The sequence below is a fragment of the Balaenoptera acutorostrata genome, chromosome 1 (genome assembly GCF_949987535.1).
Source record: "Balaenoptera acutorostrata chromosome 1, mBalAcu1.1, whole genome shotgun sequence".
Classification (NCBI taxonomy): domain Eukaryota; kingdom Metazoa; phylum Chordata; class Mammalia; order Artiodactyla; family Balaenopteridae; genus Balaenoptera; species Balaenoptera acutorostrata.
Window position 1 is genome coordinate 92,075,410 of NC_080064.1, and position 23,275 is coordinate 92,098,684.

At 34.1% G+C, this 23,275-nt stretch overlaps 2 long non-coding RNA genes across 5 annotated transcripts in view; one reads left to right on the forward strand and one right to left on the reverse strand.

Annotated features, from left to right (window-relative positions):
* LOC103020271 (uncharacterized) overlaps positions 1 to 19,159 on the forward strand; it is a 44,037-nt gene extending 24,878 nt beyond the window's left edge. For 2 of the 3 annotated variants that reach the window (XR_449931.3, XR_003622202.2), the window contains 5 exons: positions 7,803 to 7,927; positions 11,798 to 11,872; positions 12,044 to 12,224; positions 15,681 to 15,860; positions 18,095 to 19,159. This is a non-coding gene — a long non-coding RNA (uncharacterized LOC103020271). The remainder of the gene's footprint in view (positions 1 to 7,802; positions 7,928 to 11,797; positions 11,873 to 12,043; positions 12,225 to 15,680; positions 15,861 to 18,094) is intronic. The other variant, XR_003622203.2, reaches the window with a different exon arrangement.
* LOC103020454 (uncharacterized) overlaps positions 1,588 to 23,275 on the reverse strand; it is a 35,862-nt gene continuing 14,174 nt past the window's right edge. Inside the window, exons 3-4 of one of the 2 annotated variants that reach the window (XR_009005209.1) lie at positions 17,719 to 17,897; positions 1,588 to 1,889 (exon numbers count right to left, since the gene is read on the reverse strand). This is a non-coding gene — a long non-coding RNA (uncharacterized LOC103020454). Of the gene's footprint in view, positions 1,890 to 16,653; positions 17,898 to 23,275 lie in introns of those variants that run through there. The other variant, XR_449932.2, reaches the window with a different exon arrangement.

Consider the following 23,275-nt stretch of genomic DNA (forward strand, 5'->3'; position numbering starts at 1 on the left):
TACCTTCTGCCTGGCACATACCAGCATCTCCCCATATGCAGTCACTTCTATCGGGCTTTTCTCACTTAACTAAAATTCTTTTCCATCTTAAAATAATAATAATAGTTATTATTTATTGATTACTTTCAACATGCAGCACTGAGATATATGTGAATTATATCCTTCAGTTGTCTCACTGACCCCACATAGATGATACTATTTACTATTTCCATTTACTGAAGAGGAAACTGGAAGAATTAGATTCAGTACTCATCCTGATATGGCAATTTGTCTAATACACACAGTGAGTTGGGATAAGAATCCAGATATTCTGATTTCAGACTCCATGCACTTTGTTTTTAGAAAATGAAGATAATGTAAAATTTTTTAAAAAATTGTGAAATTCCATCTGCAAACAACCACCACTGTTAACGATTTAGTGATCATTCTTTAGCAAGATTCCCTCAACACATACACAAATGTATAAATTTGTATAAGTGGAGTCATATATAAATGTTCTTTTGTAAAAAATGGTTATTTTGTTATTTCTTTTCTCTATTTCCTCCCTTTCCTTTTCAATCAACTCTTTACTTTTATTTACCTTCTCACCTTGTGCCCACCCTAAGTAATAAATAGCTTTGCACATCTTTCTATATGCTTGTGTTATATAGATACATAAATCATAATGTCCTCATTTTATATGTATATATATGTGTATATATACATATATATATACTTATACATGTGTGTCTCTATATTTGTGTAATTTTTAGAGAGTTTTGTAAAGATGAGTTTATTTTATATAAAGTTATTTGTTTCTCTTCTTTATCACTTCAATATATGGCCACACAGAGCCTTGTGGAATATATTAAGGACTTTATATTATGAGAACAATGAAGAGTATTAAGCTGAGAAGGTGACAATTGGATTTGTTTTGAAAAATTATCTTGGTTGCAGAATAGAGGAAGGCTGGAGTTGATGCAGGAAGACCAGTTAGTCATCTATTTTGGTGGTCCAAGCAAGGAATGATAGCGGTTTAGATTAGAATAGCAGTAGGTGGTGTTAGTGAGAGGTCAATAGATTCAAATAGATATGTAAGAAATAAAATCTATAGGCTTCGGTGGAGGATTTGATAAGGAAAAGAGAGTTGTCAATGATGTTTGTCAACGATTGTTTCCTAAGTTGTCAAAGATGTTTCCTAAGTTTCTCGAAGGATGGATGTTGGTTCCAATTTCCTGAGTTGGTGCCATTTTCTTCCTGTTTCACCCCTACTTGAGAAAGGCCAAGTTTGATCATAAGTTCAGTATGATTTTTAGGCTACAGCAATAGTAGCACAAGATAGGAAATGGGTAAACTCACAGGTGGCATGGCTAGGCCCTTTATCTGCTCTCACTCATGGGCATTTGAGGAATTCTTCAGCTACCCTTAGGTGCTCATTCTTATGGATTTCCATTGAATTTTACCTTCTCTATCCTTGAGGAAAAGAATGGATTTCTGTCCTCTCTGTAATGGTTTCCTCTCATCTCAGCTCTGTTTGGATGATTTTTTATTTTATTTTATTTTTATTTTTTTATTTTTTAATTTTTTTTGGCTGTGTTGGGTCTTCATTGCTGCGCGCGGGCTTTCTCTACTTGCGGTGAGCGGGGGCTACTCTTCGTTGTGGTGCGCAGGCTTCTCATTGCGGTGGCTTCTCTTATTGTGGAGCACGGGCTCTAGGGTGTGCGGGCTTCAGTAGTTGTGGCATGTGGGCTCAGTAGTTGTGGCTCATGGGCTCTAGAGCGCAGGCTCAGTAGTTGTGGCACACGGGCTTAGTTGCTCCGCGGCATGTGGGATCTTCCTGGACCAGGGCTCGAACCCGTGTCCCCTGCGTTGGCAGGCGGATTCGTAACCACTGCACCACCAGGGAAGGCCTGGATGATTTTTTAAAAAGAAACTCCAATTAGAAGATAGGCAAAGACATGCAGAGAAATTTCACCAAAGAGGATACACAGAGGGCAAATAAGCACAGGAAAAGAATTTAACATCATTATCCATTAGGGAAATGCATATTAAAACCACAATTAGATATCACTAAATGTCTACAAAAATGTCAAAAACAAAAAAATAGTGACAACACCAAATGCTGGTGATGATGCAGAAAAACTGGATCAGTCATATATTGCAGATGAGAATGTAAATTAGTACAACCATTCTTGAGAATAGTTTGTTAGTTTATTATAAAATGAAATATGCAGCTACCATATGATCCAGCAATTTCACTCCTAGGCATTATCCCAGAGAAATGAAGAGTTATGTTTACACAAAAACTGTACACAAATATTTATATCAGTTTTATTCCTAATGGACAAAAACTAGAAACAACCCAGAGTGTCCTTCAACTGTTGATTAGTTAAATGAATTGTGATACATGTATCACAATAAACTATTGATACAGTCAACAACCTGGATAAACCTCCACAGAATTATACCAAGTGAGAAAAGCTCTTTATGAGACATTCTTGAAATGACAACATGATAGAATGAAGAACAGATGAATGGTTGTCAAAGATTAAGGCATGAGGGAATTGAATGTGGCTATAAAAGGGCAATATGGGAGATCATGGTGGTGACAGAAATGTTCTGTATCTGGACTATATTAATACTAATATTCTGCTTGTGATATTGTATTATAATTTTGCAAGATGTTACATTTGAGAAAAATTGGATAAAGAGTATACAGATCTCTGTATTATTTCTATAACTACATATGAATCTATAATTATCTTAGAATAAAAAGTTTAATAATAAAAAAAAAAAACCCTGACAATAAGAAATCTCTCCCTTTGAAAATGAAACCTGATTTCTTTGTTGTTTAACTTTCAGGAAGAAGCAATATAGTATGGGCAATCGCTTTTAATTCTATAGCATTCATTTGTTATTATCCTTGATGGGGTAAAACTGTCAAAACTATTTTTGCATCTACTAATGAATAACATTATTATTAAATAGGTTTGGATTTTTGTTTTTCCCTGTTGAATAAAGGTGAGGAAAAGGTGATTCAAATGAATTAGAAATAAAGGACATTTTGTGTATGTTTATAGTGTTCTGTGCAATACAGAGAACATCATGGTAGCAGAGTTTTATTTAGTAAATAGGTCACTGGGAATTCTGTATACTTCCAGGATGGAACTGTAAGTCATCTGCCTTTTTTCTATTAGATTTTATGTGTAGAACATATTATAAAATTCTGTTTGTGTCACAAAATTCTATTTGTGTCACTAGCATAATGTAGTTTGATAATTAGTCATTTCTTGAATAGCAAAGCTCAAGAAAAGGCCTTGTATAAAATCTACTGAGAATTTATCATTTAAAGTATTTGGAGCCTTAAAAATATAAATTAGAATTAAACCATTGCATTTTCCAGACGTTTAAGACCCTTCAAATTATACTTGCCAATGAATCAAAGTATTAAATCTATTTCCACCTCTTTATTTTATGTTTGAGGCTCAGAGACAAAATGATTTGTTTAGTGTCACAAGGTTAAGGAATGTCAGAAGTGGTCCTCAGACACAGTACTTTTATTATCTTTTAAAATTCCTTCTGGACACAGATTTTTGTATTATCTAACTTAGAATCATTTCTGGACATTTTTGGTTGTTTTATTAGAATTTAATGTATGTCTAAGAATTTTTCATAAGTTACTGTTGTCTTAATACTGCAAATTGAGAAGCATTTTGAATAAAACATTTGATAACAAAAAATGAATTAGCCTCAAAAGGGCACAGAGAAGATGGTCATTGGTTTAAAATAATAGGGAATTTATAAAATGCTTAGTGGGGTTATGTTGATAACTTTATTATGATTATTAGTTTAGTGTCTGTTTCCAGATACAATTTTATTTTCTGGTGATGGAATTATAACAAAGAAAGATTGCTTTGAAGGTAAAGTTAAAATACCTGAGTATTTGGTTCAGAGTTCATAAAAACTCTGCATGAAAGGACATTTTAAAAACGTAAAATAGTTCCAGAATTGCAAAATCTAAAAGTAAGCAAAAGAGAGTCTCCCAAGAGTGCTTATACATTAATTCCATGCCCCACAAACCTTTTCAAAAGATGTGAAAGAAGGGTGTGGAGAAGCCCTGCAAAACACAGGTGGCAACACTAAGGAAGTGAGGAGGGCTGTGGAGCTCGCTATTTGCCTTGGGAACGGCTCTTCTTATTTGAACTGATTGAGCTAATCAAAAAGCAAAACTCAGTAGGACTTTTCTCTCATTTTTTAACTCAAGGAAAAAACATTTTAAGAGCAGCTTTTTCCCACCTTTGCATATGATCAGACAAGAAGAGAGCTAAGGGCATTGCGGAGCTTAAGCAAAGTAAATAAGTGGTTCTAATACTTTTCAGAATATTTGTCTATGTCATTAGATGTTTCGTGTCCATCCAAAGATGGCTTCTTTCCTATCTCAAAGAAGGAACTACCAGCACTTTCCCAAGGTTTACCTTGGATGCCACTTAACGTGTTTTAAAGACTTTTTATTGTGAAGTAATTTTAGACTTACAGATAAGATACAAAAATAGAACAAAGAATTCATCCAGGTAAAATGTCAAATGTCAACAATTTACCTCATTTGCCTTACCATTCTCTGTCTTGTCTCTCTCTGTATGCATGAGTGCCTGTATATAAATGTGTATGTATGTGTGTATGTATGTGTATGTGTGTGGTGTGTGTGTGTAATGTTTTCATCTGAACCAATTGAGAGGGAATTGCCACTTAACCCATTATTCTTGTATGCTTCAATATTTCCTAAAAGACTAGGACACTATTGTGTGTAATCACAGTACAATCATTAAAATCTGAAAATCAACACTGATATAATACTATCAGCACACACTCCATTCACATTTTACCAATTATCCCAATAACATATTTCATAGCAAAAAAAAAACAAAAAAAACGGTTTTTCTCCATATTCAGGATCTAGTCCAGGATTACATACTGCATATAGTTGAGATGTCTCCTGAGTTCTTTCAATAGTTCCTCAGCCTTCTCTTGTCTTTCATGACTTCTAAGATTTGAAGAGTATAAGCCAGTTCTTTTGTAGAGTGTTCCTGATTTTGGGTTACCTGATATTTTCTCATGATTAAATTCAATTTTTGCATTTTGGTTGGGATACTAAAGAGGTGATTCTGTGTTTTTCTTTACATCATAACAACATGATTCTTGATTCCTTGCATTACTGGTGATGTTACCTTCGATCACTTGGCTAAGGTAGTGTTTTGCCGGAATTCTCCATTGTAAAATTACTATTTTTCTCTTTATAATGAGTAAATATTTTGCCACTTGTATACCTATTTAAATATCTTTGTCCTCAGCAAAATTTTACCGAGTCATTTTAGTATTCATTAGTGATTCATTCTTGCCTGAATAAATTATCATTATAATAATTTACCAATTGTGATTTTTCTAATTCTTATACATTTATTAGCTGTCATTCTTACATAAGGAAGAACTTTCCCTTTCCCTTCATTTATATATATGTATGTATGTATTTATATATGTGTGTATGTAATGTATCTATGTACTGATATCATCATGGGTTAGAAATTAGGGGGAAAATTCAGAGTAAAAATCTGAGGACTGTCTACTAGACTGGACAGTATATAAAAACATCTCGGGTGGACTGCTTGCTCTTTTAGATTTAGTACAGCTTAAAAACATATATAATTATTTAACTTTATGTCAAACATTAGCTTTAGAAATATAATATTTCAGATTGTATTTATACTCACAAGGTAAAATGGATAAAGAGGTTTCTCTCTCTCGACCAACAAAATTTTTAAAAAATTACTTTCATTTGAACTAGCCAGATTAGTGATGTCCAATAGAAATACAATATGAACTACATATGTAATTCCAAATGTTTTAGTAGTCACATTAAAACTATATAAAGAAAAAATTTTAATTAATTTAAATAATACATTTGTTTACCTAATATATTGAAATATCATTTCAATATCTAATCAATGTAAAACTTATTAATAAGATACTTTACATGTTTTTCCTATTAAGTCTTCAGAATCCTATAGTTACTTTACACTTACAGCACATCTCAACTCATACCAGCCACATTTCACTTTTAAGTGCTTAGATAGCCACATGTGGCTTGTGGCTACTGGATTGGAAAGCACAGACCTAGATAATTGAAATCAAAAGATTTTTAAAATCTAGAATATATAGATACTTGTTTCAGTTATCCACCTTACTTTGCATGTGCAGGAAGTGTTATTTAAAAATAGAAAAAGTAGAAAGCATAGTAAAGCTATAATCATAATACTATAAAAATTCCACTAAAGAATTTATCCTCATAACACTGTAAGAATGAGATTAATAGAAATATCTATAATTGATTAAATTGAATTGAATGATTAAACTAAACCTTTTTTAAAAATACATATTTTATTACTATTTCTGTGTATATTAGTTTGTCCAAAACAAAACTATGTTTTAAATCAGTTTCTTAGTGGACTTCTATGACTATAGTCTTGCAACTATGAAATACTAGTTTTCAACATACCTATACTATTTCCCAAGTCCTTGAGTAAAAAGTGCATACATATACATATATACAGACACACAGACACATACATATATGCATAAGAAAATCTGTACCTATTGAACCCTCTTGCCAAAATATATCCCTTGTCATTACTTTAGTATTAAATGATTTATAAATAAAACTATCATTAATTTTAAAATGGTCCCACTTACATTTAACTTAGACTAAGAACAGTGATGTTGAAAGAGCATGTGGGAACCGATGTAGCCAACTTATTTAGTAACAGGCAGCATCCTAACTATACTAGCTCATTTATCCATGTAACTCATTTAATTTTCACAGAATCTTATGATTAGCCATTATCATAACTTATAGTCATTTTACATATGAGGAAAGTAATGCACAAAGAAGTTAAGTAACTCCCCCAAATTTGCACAGCTAGTGATTGTTATATCTGAAAGTCAAACAAAGGCTGTCTAAAATTAGTCCAAAGAAGCCCTGACCACCTCAGGTAGGATGAAGCAAAGAATAAGGTTGAATAAATTTACCTTGCACAGAGACTGTATCTGGTTACAAATGGAAGGAGAGGAGTTGGACTTCATGCAGAGATGTAAACAACCCTGATAAAATAATTTAACCAGTCCATACATTTAACAAATATGTATTTCTCTTTGCTAGGCACTGGAGTACAGTGATGCATAAAACATATGAGTTTACAGTTGAGGAGAAATAGGGAAAGAGAGCAAATACAGTCTGCCCTCCATATCCCTGTGCTCTGCATCCTTGAATTCAACCAACTACAAATCAAACATATTGGAAAAAAAAATTCCAGGAAGTTCCAAAAAGCAAAACTTGAATTTGCCACGAGCTGGCCACTGTTTACATGGTATTTACATTGTATTTACAACTATTTATACAGAATTTACATTGTATTTAGTTATTATAAGTAATGTAGAGATGATACAAAGTATACAGATAATGTGCATAGGTTATATGCAAATACTATGCAATTTTATGTAAGGGACTTGAGCATCCTTGTATTTTGGTATCCTCAGGAGATTGGTTCCAGGGCCAGGACACTGTGAGATGACTGTAATTATAATGCAATATAGAAAGTGCTCTCCTAGGAATAAACACAAAATGATATGAGAATATAAAAAAATATACTTAACACGGCCTTAGGCATTAGGGAAGGCTGAAAGAAAAGCTGTTGAGTCCTGAAGAACTGCTAAAAGTTGAATTAATGATTGGCAAATATATTTAAAGAAACCTACAATATTACTTTCTTCAGGGTAACATCTCCACGTGGATCGGCTAGATGCATCTCAACCTCAAGATATGATTAAAGACAACTATGATGAAATCGAACCTCAGAATCTCATGTGGAAGGGCAAATGAAGAAGTGTTAACTGCTGAGTTAGTATCTACTCTGTAGCAGGTGCTGGATATGCTCTATAAATATGACTTCTACATTCCTTTCTTATGTATGTGCGATGAAGTTTCAAAAGGGTAGTTAACTTGCCCAAGATTAATGCAGCAGAGCTCTGACATCAAATGGTCTGATTCTTCTTTTTCAATTGAATACTGCCTGCTTCCTTTCTATAAAATAAGGTAAACTGCCACTTGAGAGAAAATGATTTGCTTACTACTTTGAGGTATTCACAGAAAGATAAGAGGCTTATAAAATATTCAAACAAGTAACATTTTTGAAATAGTCACTAAGGAGTTTCATCATATATATTAATTATATATGTAATAATATTTTACTTTTGAAGAACAATGAATTTTTGTGGTATACAAAGCTCTTTCATTTCCCTTTTCTCATTAGTTAGCATAAGTAATTACAGACAAGGTAATGTTATTCCCAATTTGGAGATAAGAATGCAGACATCTAAATATATCACAAATTTAAAACATTCAGATATATACTCAGCATATCCATTGATACCTTTTTTCAGATTCAGATTGTCCAGATTCAGATTTTTCAAGATATTCTGTTCTTGTTTAACTGTCTCATGATTTTTATTTACATATTATTTTTGAAAATTATTTATAATTAGAAGTAAAATTAAGCTTAACAAAATGTTTGGAATGTAGCAGTAGGTAACTCAAGGATTTGTATCAATAGCCAGCATAATTTTTTATTAATAATTTAAAATGATTGTATTTTTATAAAGACTAACTTGAAAAATATTAAATCTTGAATATGTTTTTATTTAAGCAAGTCTTTACTAGAAACCATAGAGACTTACATTATGGAAGGTGTGCCAAACATTCTGTGAATCTTCTATTGTGGATGATCACATTATTTTATAGATTTTATAGATGAAACTTTCCAGGGATTTTTTGCAGAACTTATGTATTTTTCTGATGGATTCTCTTGTTTTTTTTCTGGGCTATATCACTTAACTAGACCAATAAATAAACTAGAACAGTTCAAATAACTCTTCTGTTAAAACTGAATTTATATGAAATCAAATATCAACTTGATAATATAAGATCAAAGTAAATAGTTTTCAATATTTTTAATATCCTTAAAATAAAATTGATATAAATTCTAAAACATGCAATTTCTTTGGTTTTTAGTATCATTTTCAACATTGACTTATGTTACACTTAGAATTTTCAAACAAAAAAATAAATTTCTAATGAGATTTCATAAGGTGATAATACAATTTAAACTGAAAATGATTGAAATTATTAGTCAGACACTGGTATTTTGGCAGGATGCTTAACTTGTTTTATTAGTTAACTAGCATTGTCTCTCAACTGTTAGTATTGTGATGATCACCTCTAATAGGTAAATAGGTCATAAATCATTTGTGAATTTAGCAAAAAAATTTGCATGCCAAATACTCCATTTATCAATGAATTTCTTTATGTAGAAAAGTCAGAAAAATTCTCCTTAGAGCCTTAGGAATTACACTTGCACTCAAACCTTAGCAGAAAAAACAAAAAGAATTTGCCTAATTTTACTTCTTTACTGTAGTTTAGGGTAATATATTGGAGACTAACAAAACTTCCATGTTAAGAGTCTTTCAAAATAAATTGTTTCAGTTATCTATTCCTGTGTAACACGCCACTCCAAAATTTTGAGACTAAATGCTGATTAATCATTTCTGACCATTCTGTGTGTTGTCTGGGCTCATCTGGGTAGTTTTACTGCTCCATGTGATATAGCTGAGGTAACTCATGTGGCTGCGTTTAGCTGGAGTTTGTCTGGGCTGGAAGGTCCAGAATGGTTTCTCATCCTTTAAGGCTTATCTCCATGTGATCTCTAATGATTCAGCAGTCTAGTCTGTACTACCTTACAGCTAGGTGACTAAATTCCTAGTGGGAGCATTCCAAAATGACAAACTCCAATACACATATGCCTATCAATCCTCTGCTTGCATCATACTTGCAAATGTCCCATTGACCAAAACAAGACACAGAAACAAGCCTAGGTTCAATGTGGGAGGGGACTACACAAGGTCTGGAACACTGAGAGTCAAGGCTCACTTAACATTTTGCCATGATCTCTCTGATCCCTGATGATCCATTCCTCTCACATGCAAAAGAAAATCATGCTCTCTCCAAGACCCAAAAGTCTTATCCTATTATGTCATCAGATCTAACTTTGAAGTGCAAGAGCCCACATCTAAATAATGTTCAGGGTGATCCCTTAGGTACAGTTACTTGGGCTCATTTGTTGGGTGCAGAGACTTATAAACTGGAAAGGTAAATTACCAGTCTACCCTCTATGTAAGTTCATAAAATGGTGAGATAGAAAGAAGATAATCATGCTAGACACTCCTACTCAGAAAGGATGGAGGAAGTAGAGACACATAGAAATTCTGGAATCCAGTCATGTACATGCCACCAGTTGTCCTGCTCCAGAGGCAGGGGAAGTTTCTTGATTATACCCACTTCTCCTATTTGCAAGTGGCTCCCTCTGGCCCTTGGCTCAATTCTATGCCCCCCTTTTTAGTAACAAGTTGCTTTTGCTTGTAGCTCAGTATGTTTCTCAGGCTGTTTCCTGCTGTAGAAAGTCGACGGCCCAAATTGTTTTGAACTGTCTCTGTGCCTTTTAGTCTAAGCTGATAGTGCTTTCACTACTAAAATTCCATTTAAAATCATGTGGACTGTTTACATATTATAGTTCATTCCATTAAACAAAAGTCACAGGGACATATATTTTCAAGACAGATCTCTTTCTACTTTGAAATATGGGTTAATGTGCTTTGAGACAACATCCTTAAAATTCTTAGGAGCCTTTGGTCTGGCTGAGAGTCTGAGAAGAAACAACTTGAATCTTTCTTAGGTCTTAACTAAGGGTCTTACATTCATAGCCTTGATTTGATCTTTATTTTGAAGCCACATTTTACTGTTATTACCCTGAATTTCATTTTCACCTCTTAATTTGATAATCTATTGTCCACTGGAGAAGCTGGGAATGAAAACCAATTTTATATTCTAACTCAGCTAATCTTCTGTTAGAAATCATTTCATTAAGCTCTGCTTGAAACCAAACAGTTCCTTCTTTCATTCATCTCTTTCCTATAAAACCATATCTTAGGCAACTATAAGAAGCCAATTGGCACTTTCAACATCCTGTCTGAAAATCTACTTAGCCAGAATCACAAAGTCATTAGGTACATGTTTTATCTTACAAGTTATCAAGGTCATTATTCCCGTTAATTTTCTATCAATACATAAATTAGGTTGTCAAGTTTCCAATAGCAATTTTATCACTGCTCTTCTAACCAGGTATTTGCTGCTTAGTCCCAAAGCCAATACTTTATGTTTGTATGATGCCAGCACCCCACTTCTATATAGTAGCAATTTCTGTTTCGGGTATATATTGCTGTGGTAAAAACGCTCCAAAAAACTTACTGACTTATAAGAGCAAGTCCTTATTATTTCTTATGATTCTGTGGGTTGATTGAGATCAGTTGATTGGTTGCTCTGCTCCACGTGGCAAAATGGGTATTACTCGTGTGGCTTTATTAAAGTGAGAGCTTAGCTGGGGCTAAAACAGCGAAATGGTTTCATCCTCCAGATTAGTCTAGTCTTTACTTCTTTTGAGGTAAAATTTACTTACTGGAGTTTTGGAACGAAAATGTATGTGTGTATATATATATATATATATATATATATATATATATATATATATATGAAGTTCTTTGAAAAAATTGTGAAAGTATTTACAAATACAGGTTTCTTACATCCCTTAAGACTCTTTATAAATAAAATTCCATAGCTCAGTGCTTCTCAAACTTTTTCTTTTTGGTATCCATATGGTAGCAGAGGATGTTCAAGTCACCAGAAGACCTGTGGCATCTAGTCTCCAAGACGACCTTTGATGATCCCTGCCTCATGGTATTCACACCCTTGTTTAGTTCCCACTCACATTGTCCCAGGGTGGGTCTGTGTAAGCAGTAGAAAACATCAGAAGCGATAGAATATCACTTCTGAGATCACATTATAAAAGCCTCTGACTTCCTTCTTGGGCACCTCCCCCTCACGCCGGCATCTCTCTCATCACTACAGGGCTACGTGGTGGATGCCTGAAGCCTCTTGTCAACATCTGTGTAAGTGAACTTAGAAGCAGGTCCTTAAGCCCTAAATAACTACAGCCCTGGTCAACAGCTTGACTACAGCCAATGAGAGACTTGAGACAGAACTACCCAGCTAAGCTACATCCAGAAACTTTACCCTCAGAAACTGTCAGGTAATAAATGTCGGTTTAAGCTCCAAGTTTTGGGCAATTCACTTTGTCAATAGTTAACTAGTATATAGACACAAAATACCTTTCCTTATATTTTATGAAAAAATTTCATACGAGCTCTGAATTTTCTTTTATAATATATCCAGGTCTTTTTCCTTATTTATTGTTTTTTTAATAGAAATCCATTTTTAATTTATTTATTTTATTTACTTTTTTATTTTTGGCTGCATTAGGTCTTCATTGCTGCACGTGGGCTTTCTCTAGTTGCTGTGAGCGGGGGCTACTTTTCGTTGATGTGCGCGGGATTCTCATTGTGGTGGCTCCTCTTTGTTGTGGAGCATGGGCTCTAGGCGCGCGGGATTTAGTAGCTGTGGCACACAGGCTTCAGTAGTTGTGGCTCGTGGGCTCTAGAGCGCAGGCTCAGTAGTTGTGGCGCATGGGCTTAGTTGCTCCGCAGCATGTGAGACCTTCCCGGACCAGGGCTGGAACACGTGCGCCCTGCATTTGGCAGGCAGATCCTTAACCACTGCACCACCAGGGAATCCCTATATCCCATTTTAATATAAACTAAATCGTATAGATTACTCTCCATAAGATAAACTGATGCTTTTAGGGAGATTTGCCCTCTTTATTTTTTCTTGGGATCCCTGGTAAAAACATCTAATTTCTAACATCTTTTATTAAAAACTTCTAATATAAAGTGTGAGATGCTTAGGATTATGCTTAATGAGAAATGTCTCACCTATATGGAAAAAAAAAAAAAAACTGTAATTTTTCTTCCGAAAAGCCAAAAAGAAGACACAAAAATGTGGAAACATAGATTTCCTCAAATTGAATCATAAATCCAATGCAATTCTAAAAAGAAATCTTAAAAAGGAGGTGGCAAAATATATCTCAGAGTGCTAGCTCTAAAATCAGCGCAGAATACTGACTCTAAAACTTCCAAAAGCAAGTACGTAACTCTGTGCCTCAGTATAGTCACCACTGAGTAAAGAAGACAATCAAAATAAATAACGTCATCGTTTTTATTGTGATGAATCTATTCTAGGAAAACACTTTCACACTTACTCAGAGATATATGTATAAAAATACTCATTACACTGTTCATAATAACAAAAAATTCAAAACAATTTAAATTTCTATTATTAGGGCAGTCGTTAAAGAAACTAAATATCACTCACACTATGATATGCTATGTGACTATTACAAAGAATGGGTTTTCTTTTATGTATAGTGATGTGAAAATTGTCCATCTTACATTAAGTGGGAAAAAAAAAAGCCTGGTGCATATCACTGTGTACATTATAATCTCATTTGTTAAAATAGGAATAATAAAAATAATATTTTAAAAAGATCTCTCGCTCTCTTTCTCTCTGTGTGTAGTGAAAATGAGAGAGGCGGATCTGTTTTTGTGTGAATAGGGACAAGATGTGGAAGATTTCATATACAATAGCTAACGATGTTTACTTTAGGGTAGTGTGTTAGAGAGGTAGACGGAGCCAGACCTTCGCTTTCTGCTTTTTATCAATCAGGCGGTTTTCAGTCACAAGTAACAGAAAAGCAAACAAAAATTTGCTTAAGGAACAAAAAAATTTATTATCCCATTTAACAGAAAAGCTAGAAAGAAGCTAGGCTTCTGGATTGATTGATTAGTCGTTCAGTTATGTTATTGCAGAACTGTGTTCTTTCCTTTCCCTTTGTCATCTTCTGTCTATATCACTGCTCATCAGGACGGTGGGCTAACTGCCAATAGCAGAAAGGGCCCTACACTTTTTCAAGAATGATAGAGATTCTCTTTCACTGAAGAACAAGGATTCCAACAATCCTCTTTTTGTGTTTCAAGGCCAAAATTTGGTCACATAATGATTCTTAAGCCAATCACTGACAACACCGATGCTATGATTCAACCAATCAGGCTCACCCCTTGAGATCAAGTCAGTTACCTAAACCACATTGGTGCCATTCAACAAAATGGCTGCTACAGTATTGCGTAATATTGTTAATATTTTGTATACAATAAGATGTATTACTTTCAACACTAAAATAATTTTTTTAAAAGAATATTATAAATCTTGAAGATAAATGTTGTGTATGTTTGATAATCATCCAATAGTCTGCTAAATTTTATTTAAATCTAGAGAATAGTTTTAAAATTTCTTAGATTATTATAAAAGGAAGTAAAATGAGGTAGGCAGAGATACGTATGACAACTTATGATGGAAAGGAAGATCACTTATCATTTGTATTTTATAAGATGGTATTACTTTGATAGTTTATCTCTAATTTAAAAATTAGTGAAAGGGCAGCAATATACTATCAACCATAAAAGCATAAGGAAGGGACATTTTTAATACTAGAAAACAAAGATATGTAAGGTAACAAATTTCTTCTCACCTTATGTAAACCTATCTTAAAGTTTGGAGAGGAGTGAAAAGAAACCTTGTTTTAAGGAGAATAAAAAATAAAATGGCTTAAATATCAAATGTTTGAATGCTAATTTGAAAAAAACCCACTCCCAATGTAGTTAAGAAATACTATCAATTAGAACTTTTAATATCTAAGAGGTAATTTCTAATAACTTTTGTATCTTTCACTGTGGCTAAGGAGGTAATAAAATTCAGGAGTTGAGAGGGCCAAGATAGTCACAAATTAACCAAATAGAAAAAAAAAAAAATGCTAGGTAGTTATTTTGAAAATTCATTTGCTGCTTTCTATAGTAAAATGGTTTTAATGAATTACCTACCTGTTTCCTACAGTAGACCACAGCTCTACTGCAACTAATCTAGAGTTATGGCTAACTAAAACTGGATTTCTTAGCTCTTTGGAGACTATAGAATACCAGTTAATAATATTATTATGTGGAATGCAAATGAAAGAAAACATTTTTAAGTGATGAAATCTCCTTTCCTAATATAACAAACTACAACATATATAACAAAAATCAAATGGATTTAATCAGGTTTATCTGCCCAGAGTTGCCTCTTATATCTAAAAAAACAAGATTACTAATTTTTCCATGATGAAAATTTGTTTGATTTAATAAGAAATGCAAAAACCTCGATACTTTCAAGTTCTCATTTCTAGTTCCGGTTTTGCCTGAGTATAGTTTAAAGAGAGAGCAAACTTTAAGAAAGACTGTATAAATACAATTCCAAGTCATGCCTTAAAGTCTAGTGCTTGGTGTGTGTGGCAGGCACAATCATCTCTTTGCAGGGATCTCAATGCATAGAAGTCCAATCAGAACCCCATAAGTACTTGGTAAGAATAGACTAAATTGTTCTTATGTTTGGCACCCAGTTTTTTTTTTTTACTGATACTTTGTTAATAGCATTTCACAAATGCATTACTTCCAAATAAGAAAATATCTTCAGCGGGGAGTTCTCTCTTTGTAAGGGAACTCCTGAAATGTAAGACCACATTCACATTATTCTAACTGCTTCCTTGCTTTCTTCTTCACAGAGCTCTTCTTTCAGGAAGTCCACTTGAGCCTACACCCTCCATCCTGACCTGGTTTACATGCTCCTACTCTGTGCTTCATAAAATCCTGAGAATATAATTCCATCACTGGACCACTGGATAGATCCAGAATAATATTTTTCTCTGTGAATCTGTGAAGTGACTGCTACTGACTTTGGAATGGTAGGATTTTTTTAAAAATGGGGATATCAAAAATAGATGTTAAAGCAGAGACTTTTAAAACTAAAACATCTTCCTAAAAAGTACATGGACACTATGTAGTTGGAGAGTTTGGGAAGTGAAAACTATTACATTTCACAGACTTGCCCAAGAGGGTCTAACATATGATTTGGACAGTGGAAGACAGGGGAAAGCCATCTTCTTGCTGGCATAGCAAGCAAAGTCATGGAGACTGGAGTGAATAAAGGCAGTTGAGGAGCCCCACACTCAGCTTCCCAGCCATGAGTCACCAGTATTATGTGGATGAGAGGTAGTTTGACCGCAGGAGCAGCCTATATTCCCCTGGATTACAACTTTGGTGATGTGCCCTTAAATTCCGGAATCCAGTAGTTGACCCTGACTTCCATTCCTAGCTTGTTCAACAATTGTCTAAGCTACGGATTCCCTGAATTAAATTTCCTTTCTGCTTGATACACTTTGAAAAGATTTAACTTCCTGCACTGAACCAGAACTGTTACATACTCTTTGTTATATTCTTCACTTACATGGTTTTTCCCTCACTAGATACCAAACACTTTTTATGAATAGGAATAGAACTTGTGTTTGGTCATTCTTTCATTCATTCCTTCATTCAGTTATCATACTTACTCTTTGTATTTTTATGTCCTGCAATTACATAATAGTTGACACAGAGGTGCATAATAGATATTCACTTAATTAATGAATTGGTAAATGTGTCATGTCAGGTAATGTGTAAGGTATCAGAGATACAGAGATGAGACAAGCTTAGCAATAATAAAATGATAAATTACATTTATTAAGCGCTTATTATGTTTCAGGCTCTGGGTATAGAATTTTACATGCATAGATTTGATTTTCATTTTTTGTGTTTTTGGTTTTATGTTTGTTTTCTAATCCTCATAACACTCCCAAGAGCTAGGTACTAATAATCAATTCCCATCGCACGCATAAAACAATTGAAGATGGAGGAGGCTCAATAACTTGCCTAAAGTTACGCAGTATTGAGATAAGCTGAATTTGAAACTAGGCTATCTGATTCAATAATTCATACTGTTAATCGGTACTCTGGGATCTCTACTATAGTTGATAAACAGATCCATAAAGAGATTTACAATACTGCTTGATAAATTGCACAATACATCAGCAGGATCAGAGGAGGCTTCTGTCTGAAGGAAGAGAGACTTAAATACTGAAGTACAAAGGATTAACAGAAGTTAGGAATAAGCAGAAGTGATAAGGATGCAGTTTTAGGTGGAAAGAAATACACATACTACAAAAGGAACAAAACAGAAAACAGAGAAAACATTTCTGAGCAGCAGGGGGATTATTTAGTGAGGAGGAATAAAAAATGGATACGGAGAAGCAAAGAAGGACCCACCATAAAGAGTCAGGTGTACATTTCTAGGGAATTTAAGATTTTTTGTGAGGGCCACATGGTGTTATTGAAGCATTTAAAAACCTTTGAGATTTCTATTATAAAGAGATCGCTTTGGAGCAGTGTGGACAATTTAGAAGTTATTGAGTCAGGTGAGATTGGAATTGGAAATTGCAGTAACTCAAGTAGAAGTAATTTTTATCTTTGGGTTCTCAGAATTGAACACAAGGACTGACACCTAATATGAGAACAATTCATATTCACCAAGTTGAATTAAGCCTGAGTAACCTAAGGGTCAGACAGGTTTAATTACTTGTCAAAACTTACACAGGTATCTGGTGGTAGAACTCGGACAAGTATCTAAACCAGTGCTTTCTTTTACCTTAAATACAACCAGGGAAAAATTGATTGCATATATGTCATTTGAAATAGGAGAAATTTTGCTATGTGTGTTTAGAAATGTACCTGAAAATATACACAGGTGTACAGTTATGGTTACATCTCATTTCTTGTCTTCCCTTGTTGCGTGCTTATTCTCTAAGTCCATGGCCTCAAATGTTCAAGTTCATACTTTCCCAATGATTTCTGAAGTCACTTTCCATGCTAGATACTCCTCCTATTCCCAAGTTTCTGTCTTCTAATGCCTAAGGGAAAAAAGTAGTGAAATAGAAAAATAAATCTAGGCTGGGGGAAAAATTACTACCACCACCATTAGTCATTAAGACATGTCATTAGAAATCTAATGTAAAATATACAAATATATAATTTTTCTCTTAGAAAGACTAAGAGGCATCCATTGTTATTATGCTGTGGTATGTTTTCTTTTCTTTTCTTTTTGCAGTAATTTTTTCACCCTGAAATACAGTGGTCTCTCATGAAGTACAAAGATTGACAATTCTGTGGACTTTATATGTCCAAGGATACTTCAAAGGCTAAGTAAATTCTATTTCTTATGCCATGATCACTAAATTGTAAATGCTAGCAGCTTTAGGTTTTGACAACTTTGGGCCCTTAATTTTGAATAAAGATTCTACCACCATGGTGAAATAACAGATGCTACACATTAGTAGTGGGCTAAAAAATCTATGGTATGGGATTTACCAAAACAGATTTTATGAGGACTTGGCTGGTTCTGGAGGTAGAATTTGCTTAAATATACTGTGGCATGTGACATTGTTTGAAATTAAATGTCCAATAAATTTTAATACAATTGCCTTGTTTTCACAGGCAAATCTAGGACAATGTATTTCGAAAGAAAATTTTATAGTTTACCTAAAAATATCCAAGCGTATTATGTAACCTTTTTGGTCTTCAAGAGGTCAAAGGGTTATCTTTGCTTAGATACTTATAATCATTTTATACTTTCTCTTCTATTACTGGTTTGAAAAAGACAAAAGAAAATTAAAATTGAAAAGGAATCAAAGCACTTGTTATAACTGAGCATCAGAGACACAAGCCTAGGGTACACCTGCATAACAGTAAATGTTCTTTTGTAGTTAACACCTGAGTTTTTCTATTTATAGAAAGATATCACAAGTCTAAACACAGAGGAAAATGGCTCACAGATCCAATAAGATTTGGATTGGATTGCACAACTTCTAGCAATATCAGGGGATTTTCATCCAATATATTTGCCAACAAATCAATAATATGAGTAAATCCTTCTGCATTGTGGGCAATCAAATGCTCACTGGCAGGTACTACTACCTAAATTAATATAATCCCAGAAGTGATCTGTCTGTGTCAAACATAATACCACCGAGGCTTAAAATTCACATGTGATAAGTTGGAGGATATTTCTTTTTTTTTTTTTTTTGAGGATATTTCTTAATAATGGTTTAAACAAAAGGAAATTAGGTGAAAATTCTGAATAAAATGTTCCCACGTTTAGTGGGCTCAGTTTTAATTGCTCTTGTCTCTAGATGGTATGTTTCCTGCTGTCCATATTTCCTTACACAGTACACTCAAATAAAGTAGGAAGTATTTTTAAAGTATATTACTTGTCTCACTAAAACTTATGACTTTATCTTGCAACTGTTTGTTATAAAGATTGTGTTGAGTATCAGGGCTCATTGAAATGGCTCTTACCACTCACACTTTCAGACTCAGATTAAAAGTCACCACTTCTCTGAAACCTATGAAGACTCCCCCAGGAAAATGTGACTTTCTTTTTTGTTTCTTGTAGCACTTATCACACTATTTTATAACCACTCCTTCTAGCCTTTGAGTGTAGCATAAGGATCTGGCACATATTTTACTAAGTAAACATGAATGTCATATCAAATATGCAATGGAGCATAAGAAAAACATATGCCATATAGTTTAATGGTGGTATTGTTTTCTTAAAAATATAATTTTACTTTGAAGATTAAGGTTTGACATGGAAGATAGTCAAATGCAAAGAAAAACCATGTTATAATTGTTTAAGTTGACACTTCCAGAGTTTGTCAATGTGTTAGCACTGTGGTCTACTTGCTAGGAGGATTATGAATACAATTATATAAAAGTTTTTGAGCAGCTATTCCCTACCAGGCACAGTATTAGGTGCTAGGGTAATAGATGAATAAGGCAGAGTAGTTGATCTTAAGGAAATATCTATTGAGTAAAGGAGACCTCCTATTCTCAGAAATCTTTAAGCTAGTTAGAAATATATTCTATATGTATCATTTATTTATTATTTCTATTGAATAATACTGATGCTGAAGGAAACAAAATAAGGTTAATACGACATTCAAAAACCCCATTTTTCCTCCTTAGAAAGAGAACTACAATTGTTTGGCTAGTTTGACTCAAATATAAGAACCTGGCCTAAAAATCTTTATTCATGAAGTGTAACATATATGACATTTTAAAACTTTGGCTGGCCGTATCTGGGGGGTGGGGGGAAGAGATAGACATAGAAAGAAGGAAGATGAAGCGGATAAAGAGGAAATGGAGAAGGAAAAGGAAAAGAAAGGTAGAGCTTAGTTTTTTAAAAAAGGAAAATAATAAGAATAAGATTAAAGAGACTTGGGAGGAGAGATAAAAGGAAAGAAAAGGGGAAAGAGGAAAACAAAAAAAAGGAAAATAGTGGATAGGAATAGTCTAATGTAGACAAAGGAGGCCAGTGCAGACACAGAAGTCAAGAAGAAGCCAAAAGAATCAGCTAAAATAGTTGATTCTAAGGTTTCTGAAGGTTGAAAAATGGGGGGTGATATATGCAGGGGACAATTACATTTGTGTGAAGGCTTTTGAATTATTTAACTGAATTATGTGAATGTGTAACTTGGACTAAAATAAAACCTAAAATTAAAATCCTCCCTTAACCTTTAACTTTTCCATTTACCAACCCTTTCTCTGCTCCTTTTTATGGCAATATACCTTAAAAGTTTTCTATAAGTACTCTTACTTCACCTATCCTATTCTTTTCTCAAACCTCTTCAATCTTTAGTCTCCAGTACTCTACTGAATTGGCTCTTGGCAAAGCCAATTATGACCTGCATCTTGCCAAAATCAGTGTTTCATTGCAAATCATCTTATTTGACTTATCAATAACATTTGACATAGTTGACCACTGGGTCCATTCTTGAAATGTTTCTGTGAAATCCACAGTGACATAACATTTGACAGTTTTTTGTTTTGTTTTCCTCTACTTCCCTAGTAGCTCCTTTGATGTCTCCATTGATGGTTCTTCCTTTTTTTGACAGATGTCTAAGTGCTGAAGGACTCTAGCCCTCAGCCTCTTTCTTTTCTCTTTCTAATTTTTCTCCTAAGATGATCTTTCTAGTTCCATGATTTAAATATCAGAATATGCTAATGACACTAAAGTTTATATTTCTAGATGAGACCTCTCCTAGGCTCCAGTGCTTAATCAATACTTCCACTCTCTTTAGTAGATATATGAAAGCTAACAAGGCCAAAACACAAAAAATAATTTTCATCTTTCCTCAAACTGCTCCTGTTGAAATACGCTCTTCCCAAACCTTCCCCATCCCAGGTATTGGCATAGTTATCTATCTACCTTTTTGCTCAGACAAGAGTATGAGTCATGATTCCTCACATCTCGCACCTATTCCTTCTGGATAGTCTGTCACATCTCTTCTGCCAAAATATACTCCAGATTCAAATATTTCTCACTGTTTCCATTTCTCATTGCAGTTCCATACTACTTTTGTCTAGGATTCTGAAATAGCTCCCTAACTAGAATACTTTGCTTCATTCTTGCCTAAGTACAGTCTATTCTCCACATAAAAGCCAGAAGTATCTTTCTAAAAGATCATGCCATTCCATGCATAGATGCTTCCAATGGATTTCTATTGAAATCAAACATATCCATATTAATTTACCTATTTTACATATTTCTATATAATTTGGCCCCTACCTGACTCTCTAAGCTCATTTTTACTTCTTATTCACTATGTTCATCCAATAGTTGTCTTAACCTGTTTGGGATGCTATTACAGAATACCATAGACTGGGTGGCTTGTCTACTCAGTCTGTCTTGACAACAGAAATTTATTTCTCACAGTTCTGGAGGCTGGGAAGTCTAAGATCAAGGTGCTACAGATTTGAAGTCTGATGAAGGACCACTTTCTTGTTCATAGATGACTGTCTTCTCACTGTGTCTTCATATGGCAGAACGGGAAAGGGAGCTCTCTGGGGTCTCTTTTATAAAAACACTAATCCTGTTCATGAGGTTCTGCCCTTGTGACCTAATCATCTCTCAAAGGCTCCACGTCCAAATCTCATTATATTGGAGATTAGATTTCAACATATGAATTTTGCAGACACACAATCATTCAGTCTATAGCACTGGCTTTCTTTCCACCCCTCAAACATTCAAGCTTACTCTCATTTCTGTGCCTTTGCTATTGATTCTGCTTTGAAACTTCTTCCAGTGAATGTTTACATGGTTCTCTATTTCTTATTCAGGTCTCAACAAATATCACCTCCTCAGAGAAGCATTTCGTGACTACTCTAGCTAAAGCAAATCTCTCTCCTCCCTGCCCACATCATGTTCTCTATAACATTAATTCATTTTCCCCCCCAGAAACATAGTATCTTATTTTCTTAATATATGTTTCTTCATGTATTTGTAATATATTTTTTACTTATTAAAAAATTTTTCTCCTCCCATTAAGATATGAGGTTACTCCCTCCATATGCTTTTATCTAAACAGTATCTGGAACAAATAGATGCTTAGGAAAAGCTTTGTTTTATAAATAAGTGAAGCTATTGTTTTAATTCTTCCACATGAAAGGAGAATTCAAAAAGTCCTTAGGATGTCTTGAAAAAGTGTATAACTCTCTCAATGCATCTCTTTTCAGTCCCCCTTAAAAATCCTGGACTCTCACAATACTAAACCACTTGTAGGCCACTGAGGTAAAATGTTGGCTCATATCCCTTAAAAATTTTTGCAGGGGACATTCCTGGCAGTCCAGTGGTTAGACTCTGCAGTTCCACTGCAGGGGATGCAGGTTCGATCTCAGGTTGGGGAACTAAGATCCTGCATGCTGCTCAACATGGCCAAAAATTAAAAAAGAAAAGAAGTATTGAAGTATGGTTGATTTACAATGCTGTGTCAGTTTCAGGTGTACAGCAAAGTGATTCAGGTCTATATATACAAATATATACATACATCTTTTTCAGGTTCTTCTACATCATAGATTTTTACAAGATACTGAATACAGTTCCCTGTGCTATAAGTAGGTCCTTGTTGTTTATCTATATTATATATAGTAGCGTGTAGATGATATGTTAATCCTAAACTCCTAATTTATCCCTCCCCCTCCTTTCCCCTTTGGTAACCATGTTTGTTTTCTATTTCTGAGAGTTTATTTCTGGTTTGTAAATAAGTTCAATTATACCCTTTTTTTCTTTAGATTCCCCATATAAGTGATATCATATGATATTTGTCTTTCTCTGTCTGACTGGCTCATACCTCTATACATTTGTAAGTAGTTGTTATTCCTTTTACCTAGGGTTCTTTTTCCTTCACTTCATGAAGAATTCCAACCTGCCTCCACAAAAGTATTACCTCCT